We start from the raw sequence: 11,481 nt of genomic DNA, 5'->3' as shown, positions 1-11,481 counted from the left end.
TGGTTTTGGATAGTCCTTGAGAGTTCATTTCCTAGGTTGATATCTGGCTGGTAAAATCTTGTGTCCTAGTTTCAGCCTGTGGTCTGATGCTGTTCGTTCTCAGACTGAAGGACTCCCTTTAATAATTCTTATAAGTTGGGTTTGGCTTTTACATACTCCTTTAATTTCTGTTTATCTGGAAATGTCCTAATTTCACCATCATATTTGAATGAGAGTTTTGCAGGATATATTATCTTGGCTGGCAATTTTTTTCTTCCTAAATTTTATATACATCATCCCATTGCCTTCCTGCCTGCATGGTTTCTGCTGAATAATCTGCACTTAGTCTTATTGTTTCTCCTCAGTATGTGACTTTCCGTTCTTCTCGAGCTCCTCTCAGGATATTTTTTGTCTTTGCTTTTAGTGAATGTGATTGTGATTATGATATGCCTTGGTGATTTTCTTTTGGGGTCTATGTGGGGTTCATTGAGCTTCTTGAATGGTCAGCTTTTCAACTTTCATAATATTGGGGAAGTTTTCTGTCAGCATGTCTTCAATGATCCTCTCTGTGTTTTCTATTTTCTCCCCCTGTTCTGGAACTCTGATCATTTGCAAACTTTTACTTTTGATTGTACCCCACATAATTCTCAGGGTTTCTTCATTTTTCTTTATTCTTATTTCTGATTTTTCCTCAAATAGAGTTGTATCCAAGAGTTTGCCTTCAATGTTGCTGATCCTGTCTTCCATTGTTTCAAACCTGCTCTCTAGCCTTTCTATTGACACTGTCCCTTTCTGAAATCTTGTTTATCTTTTGGGTTTCTAATTGTTTTTGTATGATTTCTAGTTGTGAATTTACTTTGGTATATTGTTCCTGTATTATTTTCCTGAATTCTTCCATTTTTTGTCTGTAGTTTCCATGAATTTGTCTGCCTCTTCTATGAATTTGTCTATTTTTTACTCATTTTTGTCTGCTTTTTGCTTCAACTCTTGGATAGCTCTGAATATTAGAGATTTGAATTCCCTATCAGGTAGTTATATTGCCTTTTATTCTACTGGAAAGTCATCTGGTGTTTTATTTTGGATGCCTACTGGAACCATCCTGTCTTTTTTTTTTTTTTAAATCTGTTTTGATATTGTCTGCTGTCTTCAGGACATTCCTCATTTATTCATTGTAGATTTGTTTTGTCCTGCTTTTTTGTTTTATTTGGTTATGTCTGAGCAGGCAGGATGTGCACTCTTTGCTGTTCTGTGGGCACGATACTTTTCACCTCCTTGTCCAATGGGCAGGGTCAGTCACTCAGCTGTGGTGCAGCAGGGCAGGTCCAGGTGAAGGGGAGTTGCTGGGATGGGTTGTTTCTGGCACATATTAGGGCCAACAGGGCAGTCTGGAAATCAGTGCAGGGCAGGTTCTGGTAGGCTGTGCCTGTGCTGCTCAGGGGTGTGATGTTCAGTGCATGGTGCAGGTAGGCAGGAGGGAAGAGATTGTGATATGTGGAGCTAAGACACGTGTGGGAAAGGAGATAGAGAGGAGAGAGAAACAGGAGCCAAAAAGAAACATACAAAAAAAGAGTGCTAAGGGAGCTCGCTGTTAGAGTGGAGAGATGAGAAACCAAGAAATGGAGAAAAACAAAAGGAAATAAAGAGTAAAAGGGAATAAATAAATAAAAATTAGAAGGAAAAAATAAAGAAAAGCCCCCAGGGATCTGACTGGTGTGACTGAGAGGGAAAGTGGCTCCCAGGCCTCCAGGTACAGCCTGGCTAGAAGGAGTAGAGGTGTCACACAGTGCCAGGTATCCAGGAGACAGGAAAAGAAAGTAAGTATAGAGAGACGAGAAACTGAGAAATGAAGAAAGACAAAAAGGAAAAAAGAGAGAAAAGAAAACAAAAAGAAGAAAGAAATACTCCCAGGGATCCCACCGTGTGCCTGTGAAGACTAGGGAAGTAGCTCCCAAGCCGAGCAAATAAAAATAAATCAAACAAAACAAAACAGAACAAATCTGAACAAACAAAAAGCCCCAGAGATTCCCACCAACATGGCAACATGGGCCAGGAAGCAGTTCCACAGCCGAGCGGCATTTCACAGCCTTTCAAGAAGAAGCAAAGATGGCACACAGAGCCAGGTATTTGAGAGAAAGGAGGGCGAGGTGGTGAGAGGTATGGAAGAAACCAAAAGCAGCAGAAAAAACCACCACCAGCAACAAACAAATGGCAGTCAGGGAGCTGGGCAGTGTGGGCAGTTGGAATCCAAGTAGCACAGGGCTAAAGCCAGTGCCTCCTGGCCAAGAGACTGTGGCCGCAGGAAGCAGAGGAGGCCGAGTGGGGGTGAAGAAGGATGAGGGGTGGGAAACTGTAAATCGCTGGTTACTGGTTGTTCTGTCTCCTACTGGGAGCTCTGTGAAGCTGCTTTCCTGTACTCCCTCTTTGCCAATCTCCAACAGGAGCCCAAAATAGTGAACCTATGCTGTGTTAGCTGATAGGGGACCTCTGCACGTATCTCTCTTAACTCTCTGTTCTGTTTCTTTTTCCATTCAGTGCTTAGCTGAGTTCTTTATCTCTTCATTTGATGCTTAGGGTTCCAGGATTGATGTTTGTCTCTGTTCGACTTAGTTTTTCAGGTCTTTGCTGTGGAGGGACAGTGTGGTGCTTCTGTCTATAGCACCATGTTCCCCAGAAGTCTCTCAGCTAAGATTCTTTGGCTGCAGGCAACAGAAACTAATTCTGGCTACTTAAAAAGACAATTCATTGGGCGAGTCTGGAAGAGCGAAGAGGACCAAAGAGGCCTGGAGAGGCAAAAAGCAGGCAGACTCTGAGAGTGTCGACAGTGGGCCCAGCTCCACAGTCCCTCCAGCCCCGCCACTGGAGTAAATGAATCCTTTCCAACTATTTCTTCTGTCCTCTGACCCTGGTCTAAGATTCAAAGTCCTCAGAAAGTGAGCTTCTGCCTGGCCAAGCTTAGATGTGCCAAGCCAGGATTTCCTGAGCTGGTGAGAGAAATAGGGAGTAGAAATGTATCCATTCCTGTTCCATTCCTGTGTAGGGGCTCCGAATACCCTGAGGGTCCCATCAACACAGCCCTCAGCAGTGGACATAGTCACCCCAAAAGGCGATGAGGATACTGACTGGAAGGCCCAATGTCTACTAAATCAGAGATTTGTTCTCACCACTAAATGAGAAGTTTGTGAGAATGTAAACTGTTTTCCAGTAGTATTTTGAGTAGACATCTGCAGTCTTTACTTTTCCTCTTCACCTAGCAAGGACCCAGAGAAGACATGCTTTGGACATGGCTTTTTTTTTTTTTTTTTTTTTTTGCAACCATCACCACTTTCTTTCCAAAACTTTTCCATCACCCCAAACAGAAACTGTACTCATTAAGCAATAATTCCCTATTCTCGCCTCCTCCAGCCCCTGCCCCTGGTAACCTCAACCTCTAATCTACTTTCAGTCTCTATGAATTTGCCTATTCTAGATATTTTCTATATGTGGGATCATGCAGCATTAGTCCTTTTCTGCCTGAGTGGTATAAACAGTTAACCCACTCAGCTGCTAACTGAAAGGTTGCAGGTTTGAGTCCACCCAATGGCACCTTAGAAGAAAGGCCTGACAATCTACTTCAGAAAAATCAGTCATTGAAAACCCTATGGAGCATAGTTCTACTCTGACACACATGGGGTCTTCATAAGCCAGACTCAACTCAAAAGCAACTAGCAGATAGAAACACTTCCTAACATTTGTTTCTCTGAAGAGAGCCCCATATCTAAAATAAAGCCCCTAACATTCTCTCTACCCTTATTCTGCTTTGCTTTTCTTCGTAGCACTTGACTTAGTTTACATTGATTTGTTTATTGTCTCTTTCCCTAACTAGAATGTAAACCTCTCGAGGCAGGAATTTCATCTGTTTTAAGATTTGCTTCTCAAATTTTAGGCCTCAGATTCCCCTGGGAAGCTTGTTGAGGTGCAAATACTAATACATAGGCCCTACCCCACAGAGTCTTGTTGAAGTGCAAGGATTGTGCTTTTTCACCATTTCCCCAGCTGACCCTCAGGAAAGTGGCCAGAGTTGGCACTCTGAGTGACCTGGCAATAGGACATTCGTCTCCCTCACAGAGCAGAATCCTCCCCAAGTCCCCCCATACACACACACAGACCAGCAGGGCAAATCCTGGCTCTGCCATTACTCAGTGTTGTTCTTCACCCCTTGTGTTTGCTTCCTTATCTTTAAAGTGAGTCTATCACCTTCTACTTTAAAGCACACCCAGCACCTGATGTCAGTTTGCTTCCTACCCCCAAACTCCCCATTAATGCAACCGGGAACTCAGTTGTATTAAATTTTTAGCCCCCAACCTGGAAGCTTGGAGGTTCTCTGGGATGTTGAACTATAATGACTCTGGACTTGGCGTCAGCCACAGCCAAGGAAATAAGTGAATATTTTATTTGCTGAATATGCTAGACTTGTTCCTATACCTTGCCCAGAGAATGGAGGGAGGTATAAATCTCCCAGGTTGAGAGCTTGAAGGATTCCTCTCTGGGAAAATTAAACAGTCCAAGAGAAAATATCTGCAGATCTGATATTTGGAATTATTCTTGGACTGGCCAGTTTCCAGTATGACCACCTCAGATGGCCACCAATTCTGAGGACATTTTCAATATGGGCAGAAAGCCAAGACTCTTCTGCCATTTCATGAAACCCTTTAACATCATTAGATAAAATAAAAAACTTACCCTCAAACAAGCAATGCACAAGTAAAAAGCTAGAGTTGATAGCCTCCAAGATAGGATCTTGCATTAATGAAAGAGATTTGAAAAGAAAATCTGTGTAAATAAAATTCCTCAAATTAAATGACCACAGAAATGGAAATCCTCGAAGAGAAAAAGTGGAAGAAATAGCTCAGAAAGTGAAATGCAAAGATGGAAAATGAGAGAGAAAAGACAACAAAAGTAGAGAATCAGTTTCAGGAAAGCCAATAATAGAGCAGAAATCCGGAGAGAAAAGAAAATGGATGAGGTGGAGGCTGGGCAAGAAATTTTGTTGTTTTTGTTTTTTAGTACTCAAAGATGTGATTTTAGATTGCAAAGCCTGTCTGGAGTTCAGCACTTGTATGTATAGAAAATAGCTTTCTACAAAGGCACCTCAGCACAACATTTTAGAACAATGGAGGCAAGATCTACAAGCTTTAGACAGTAGGGTTGGAGGTGAGGAGGGGAGTAATAATCAGAGTAGAAGTCTTTGAGGTAAACACTGAAAACTCAGAGGTATTGAGCAATGCCTGCACTATTCTGAAGGCAATAGTTTGTAGTCTAGAATTCTATACCCAGTTGGATTATCAACCAAGAATCAAAGTAGATATTTTCAGATGATTAGTGTCAGAAACTTAACCTCCCACGCACCCTTTCTCAGAAGTTGCTGGAGAATATATACTACTATTCTAAAAGGAGAAAGCACATCGAGGAAGGTATGGGGTCCAGAAGACAGGGAAGCCAACCCAAGAGAAATGAATCCCCAGGATAATGGTAAAAGGAGATCCCAGGGTGACACATATGGGTCAGGGTAGGGGACAACTACTCCAGGCCAGAGCAGGAGGATGGAGGGTTCTGTGGTAGATATGAAAGACAAGCACATTGATAGATTAATGATGCATTTGAATACATTCAGGAGGAGATTATTGTAGTAGAGAGTTTGATGAGGTTAATTCCAAGGAAAATGATGCAAACAGTGAGACATTTATTGATTCTAAGGAAAACACAGTTCTGGATAGAATTTACATAATCTTGATAAAATCCAACATCAAGCTAACAAAAATTAGATATCTATGATGGGAGGAGGGGGGGAGGTGGTACAAAAATGTGTATCTCTTCTGTAAAATTTTTTTTTAATGTAGCATAAGTATATTGTTTAGAACTATGAAAGCAAATACTAGAAGAAAGTGCTTGCCTCTGGGGTCTGGCAATGTGGAGCAGAGGATAGGAAAAGCAGTAATCTACTTTATAGATCTGGCTTTACATCATATAGGTAAGTTGTATCAAAGTCAATTTTAATTATGAAAACAAAGTTGTGTAAGAAAGTCATGGTCTAAGCGTCCATCAACAGATAAATGGATAAACAAAATGTGGTATATACATAAACTGGAATATTACTCAGCCATAAAGAGAAATGAAGTCCTGATACATGCTACAACACAGATAAACCTTGAAAAGATGCTGAGCAAAGAAGTCAGTCAAAAGGACAAATCTTGTATGAGCCCACTTATATGAAATAGGCACATGTATGAGACCAAAGTTTATTAGTGGTTACCAGGGGTGGGAGGTGAGGGGGCAAAGGAGGACTCAATGCTTAAGGGACACTGAGCTTCTATTAAGGGTGATGGAAAAATCTGGGAACGGATAAAGGTGATGGTTGAACATGATAAACATAATTAATGTCGCTGTACTGTACATGTGAAGATTGTTGAAATGTCTTTTTAAAAAAAGATACATGTATAAGAATATTCGTGGTAGTATTGTTCAAAATTGCCCCAAAGTGTAAACAACTCTAATATCCATCAATAGTAAAATAGATAAACTGAGGGGAAAAGAAACTCATAGTCTAAATATAAAAGTATAAAAAGATACATGATAAAGACATTTGAGGCTGGGGATCTTTTCTTTAATCAACTCACAGGTCTTAAAACCAGACCCATATAGAAGGACATTTAATCTTAAAGGTACTACTAGACCGTGTACCTAACAGTCACGATATAGCTATGTATATGCCATTTTATTTTCCACTGGAATACACCTCATAGAGTCCAGAGCCTTACTGAAGTCTAGAGTAGATTTTAAGTTATCTACACAGTATGAAAGTAAAGTAAAATAGCATCTGAGGGAAGTGAGGATGAAGAAAGGTAGAGAGGAAGGGTGCTAAATCAGTTAATTATTATCTAATAATAAGCTACCTTAAAGCCCAGTGGCTTAAAACAAGTATTTATCATTGCTCACAAGTGTATGGTCAGCTGGACAAGTCTCATCTCATCTCAGCTGAGCTCCCTTGTGCATCTGTGGGTCAGAGGCAGCTCTTGATCTTGGTTGGGCTCATACCTGGCTTGGCTAGCTATTGGCTGGTCTAGGATGGCCTCTCCTCCCCATGATCTCTCAGCCTCCAGCAAGCTAACTCAGGCTTGTATAACGGTGGTGGCAGAGTTCCAAGAGAGCAGAAGCATATGAAGACTCTACAGGCCTAGCCTTGGATCTAATACAACATTACTTTAGCCACATTCTACCGGCCAAAGCAAATTCACAGCCAAGACCAGTTCCAGGGGTAGAAAAATAGACTTCACCTCTTGACGGGAGTCCAGAGGCTACAAAATCACATTGCAAAGGGTGTGGAAATGGGGATGGATGGAGAATTATTAAAATTATTATTAAATTGTTAGCAACAATAAATACTTGTCGTAAACCACCGGGTTTTAGAGTAGTTTTTCACTCGATAATAACCGATTCAGCACCCTTCTTCTCTACCTTTCTTCATCCTCACTTCCCTCAGATGCTATTTTACTTTACTTTTATATTGTCAAAGATAACTTACAATCCACTCTAGACTTCAACAAGGCTCTGGACTCTATGAGGTGTATTCCAATGGAAAATAAAATGGTATATACATAGTTATAATGTGACTGCTTGGTACTGGGTCTAGAAGTACCTTTAAGATTAAGTGTCCTTCTCTATGGGTCCATTTTTAAGACCTCTGAGTTGCTTGAAAGAGATGATTTCCAGCCTCAAAGTATTTTTGCTATCAATGTACCACAAAAATGAAGTAAAATACTAATTAAAGTTGATGGAACAAGAAATTAGGAAAAAGTATGTTGTTTAAAAGTACAAAGGTTAACCAATAAGAGATGAAAACATAGTACATCTATTAAAACACTATAGGGGTGGGGAAAAGGAATAGTAGTATGTAAATTAACTCTTTAGCAGGCATTAATGGTATCAAAAGATAGTCTGAAGTCGATAAGCCTATTCTTTTAAGCCAGGGAAGTAACTTCCAGAAATACTAAGTGGGAATTAAGATATTGCTCTGATACATAACTAGCTGTAAGAACTTGTCCAAGCTCTTATCAGTCCTTCCCCTCAGAGAGAAGATCAGATTCCCAAGAATCAGACTCAGTGTAATATACTCCCCCAACCCTCTGCAGTTTAGTAGTTATGTGCAAATCTTTGAATCTGTTAAAAGGCTTTCCCTTTCCCCTGGCCTGCTTAGGGTAACACAGGTAAGCTTTCTAAACTCAATTGTTCTTCATGAATTTCAGTAGTAGAGTCCTGCTGATCTCATCTACACTATTGCCTCTATCATTACAATTAAAAAAAAAACCAAACTCATTGCCATGACCCTATAGGATAGAGTAGAACTGCCCATAGGGTTTCCAAGGCTGTAAATCTTTACAGAAGCAGACTGCCACACCTTTCTCTTGCAGAGCAGCTGGTGGGTTCAAATCGCCAACCTTCCAGTTAACAGCCGAATACTTAAACACTGCGCCACCAGGGCTCCTTCTCCTCTATCATAGACAACTGAAAATAACTTGAGGCTGGAAATAACAGATTAAAACATGAATCACTGACCCTTCATGGTCACATCTGAACAGTTAAATCATTTACCTTTTTAGCTGCCCACATTTCATGTTTAAACGATAAAAAATCTTTCTAAAAGTTGAAACACCTAAGTAACCAATGCTGAAGGTAGAGACAATGGTGGATTGATCTCCTAGACCAGGGGTCAGCAAATATTTGTTGTAAAGGACCAGATAGTAAATATTTTCAGCTTTGCAGGGCATCTGGTTTCCATCTACTCAATTCTACCATTGTAGCGCAAAATGCTACAATACAGAGATAATAGAAAAACAAATTATGTCTATGTTCCAATAAAACTTTATTTACAAAAACAGGCTGTGAGCCGAATTTGTCTCATAGGTCATAGTTTGCTGACCTCCACCTCGACCAAAGTGTGGTCCCTGGACCAGAAGCAACAGCATCACCTGGGAACTTCTCAGGGGAAGGGTACATGATTCAGTCAATCGTGCTTACGTAATGAAGTCCCAATAAAGGCTGTATCTGTTCCCAGGACTTCCCTGTTGGTGAAAGGCACTGATACACGTACGAGAGTGGAGTGTCCCTTTTTGGGACATGGCAGCTTCACATTAGGCACCCTCCTAGACTTCGCTCTGTGTGTCTCTTCACCTGTATCCTTTTTGCTATTAAAAAAAAACTGTAATCATAGACATAGTGCTCTCCTGAGTGCTGTCAGTTGTTCTAGCAAATTATCGAACCCAAGGGAGTAGTGAGATCCAGCAGGTCAGAACTGAGAGGGACCCTAGGGACGCGAGCTTATGGCTGGTATCCTAAGGGGGTAAAGGGAACCTCTGAATTTGTAGCAAGTCAGAAGTGAGAAGAGCCCTGAGGACACCTGAGCTTAGGTCTAGGGGAAAACCCCAAATTTATAGCCAACAAGTCAGAAATGAAGGCATCTTGGGATTCCCAAGCTTGTGGCTAGCATCTGAAGTCTTGTGTTGACTTGGCAGTCTGGAGGATTGGGCCCTTTAACTTGTGAGCTGTGACCTTGCTCTGGGTGGTTAGGGTCCAAGGCAGAAGTGCTGTATTTGCAGTTGGTGTCAGTACAGAAATGGAACAGAGAGGAACAGAATAGAAATAACAGATTGCAATTGAACTTTACAGTTTGGTGTCAGACAAGCGGGATTTGATTTTTCCATGCAGGAAGGATAAGATGGATTTTTAGTTTCTAGGAAGGATCATCATATTAAAACTTGTCATTGTTAGGAAAATTGCCAAAGGAAAAGAAAGCTAAACCATAACACTGTCCCCACAGCGTTGAGAACCAATGATGTATCTTCAAGTCACCGCTGGCCTAGATAGTGATACCATTCCACTGTTTGGAGGATGTTATCTTACTCTAAGGTCCTTAAACATAAACCAAATGTTCTTAAGAGATTAATTCTACATGACTTTAAGACACAAGTGTTTTAATTGAACTTTTGGTAGATGGAAGTGAAAAGTGTCCAAAACTTTATTTAGTTTAAAAAGCTTTACACCTGTGATGTGCTAAGAAATAGGAGTGCTACTTAATAAATGAGTTACTGTTTAGGGTTTGAGGGTTGGCTTAGAAGTTGTGGGGCTTTAGGGTTTTTTGGTCACACGCTTGAAGAGATCGTCTTCCTGGTCCTAGACTGGGAGGATTAGTCGATCTTCTTCCTTCAGAGAAGAAGAGACACTGTTACACCCTCAGGCTCTTCAACATGGTGATTAATGCATTAACCCGGGCTTGACACCTTAATCTCTGCTGAAGATTAGACTTTGCTCTCTATCTGTCTCAAGGCTTCCTCCAAGGAGGGGTTGAAAGAGGGAAGCATTGAAATACTTCTCAGGATGGACTATAAATGCAGTTTTTAGACAGAGAACACGATCCTCATACTGAATGAAAGTGGAGCTGTTACTTGTAGATCAGAAGTCTTTGATGTGGAGCCTTTGGATGAGTCCTAGGGATCTGAGCCCTTTTAAAGGATGAGTTTCCTACTTACGAGGCTTTCACAGATGCCTTTAACCCAGAAGATGCTCACTGCTGTTCTGGGTCTTCTCTGCCTTGAGAATACCCTCTTGGGCACAAACCAAGTTTAAAAATCCAATTGCCATCTGACTCCAACTCATGGTGACCCCATACTTGTCTGTACTGTACTCTGTAGGGTCTTCAATGGCTGATTTTTCGGAAGTAGATTGCCAGGCCTTTCTTCCGAGGCACCTCTGAGTGAACTCAAACCTCCAGTCTTTCAGTTAGCAGCTGAACGCATTAACCATTTACACCACCCAGGGAATGCAAACCAAGATTGTTGTTGTTAGCTGCCATGGAGTTGGCCCCCGACTCATGGCAACCCCATGCACAATGGGATCAGACTATTGTGATCCATAGGGATTTCATTGGCTGAGTTTTCAGAAGTAGATCACCAGGTCTTTCTTCCTAGTCTATCTTACTCTAGAAGCTCCACTGAAACCTGTTCAGCATCATAGCAACACACCAGCCTCCACTGACAGATGGGTGGTAGCTGTGCTTGAGATACATTGGCTAGGAATTGAACCCATGTGGAAGGCAAGAATTCTACCCCTGAACTGCTATTGTCCCTCCCAAACCAAGATTACGCATTGCCGTTGTCGATTCTGACTCATAGTGACCCTATGTGACAGAACTGCCCCGCAGGATTTCCAAGGCTACTGCCACATCTTTCTCCCACTAAACGGCTACTGGATTCAAATGACCGAACTTCGGTTAGCAGCCGAGTGCTTAACCATTGTGTCACCAGGGCTCCTTAAACCAGGATTAGCGGTCTCCAGTTAGCAGCAACCACTAACCTGTTTATGGCCCAGGATCTTGCTGATGATTCAAGCTTGACACCGAGCAGAAGTGTCACTCTCTCTGTAAACCCCTAGCCTCGTGTTTACCTGGCCAGTTAAGGACTTTGAGCTCATCTT

Source organism: Trichechus manatus, unplaced genomic scaffold (assembly GCF_000243295.1).
Source record: "Trichechus manatus latirostris isolate Lorelei unplaced genomic scaffold, TriManLat1.0 scaffold00077, whole genome shotgun sequence".
Classification (NCBI taxonomy): domain Eukaryota; kingdom Metazoa; phylum Chordata; class Mammalia; order Sirenia; family Trichechidae; genus Trichechus; species Trichechus manatus.
Note: the sequence above shows the minus strand (reverse complement) of the source record.